Here is a 624-nt window from a genome sequence, read left to right on the forward strand (position 1 = left end):
CATCCACATGCAAAACAAGGATCTGCACGCAGAATTAACCCAAAACGGACCACAGACCTAAACGTAAAGCGCAAAACTATAAAACTCCTGAACGTAACACAGGAGAAAACCTAGAGGACCTTGGGTTTGGAGGTGACTTTTTACAACAACAAAGGCACGACCCATGAAGGAGAAAAGTGATGAGCTGAACTTAATTAAAAAACACTTCTGGCCCTAACCAGTTTGGCTCAGTGGAGAGAGCGTCGACCTGAGGACTGAGGGGTCCCGGGTTCGATTCCGGTCAAGGGCATGTACCTTGGTTGCAGGCGCATCCCCAGTGGGGAGTGTGCAGGAGGCAGCTGAATAGATGTTTCTCTCTCATTGATGTTTCTAGCTCTCTGTCCCTCTCCCTTCCTCTCTGTAAAAAAATCAATAAAACATTTTTTAAAAAATAAATAAGAGAAACCAAGATGGCGGCATAGGTAAACACCAGAGATTGCTGCCTCGCACAACCACTTCAAAAATACAACTAAAAGACATAACGGACATCATCCAGAACCACAGGAAGGCTGGCTGAGTGGAATTTCTACAACTAGAAGGAAAGAGAAAAGCATACCGAGACTCAGAGGAGGTGCGGTGCTGAAG

This window comes from Myotis brandtii, unplaced genomic scaffold (assembly GCF_000412655.1).
Source record: "Myotis brandtii unplaced genomic scaffold, ASM41265v1 scaffold915, whole genome shotgun sequence".
NCBI lineage: Eukaryota > Metazoa > Chordata > Mammalia > Chiroptera > Vespertilionidae > Myotis > Myotis brandtii.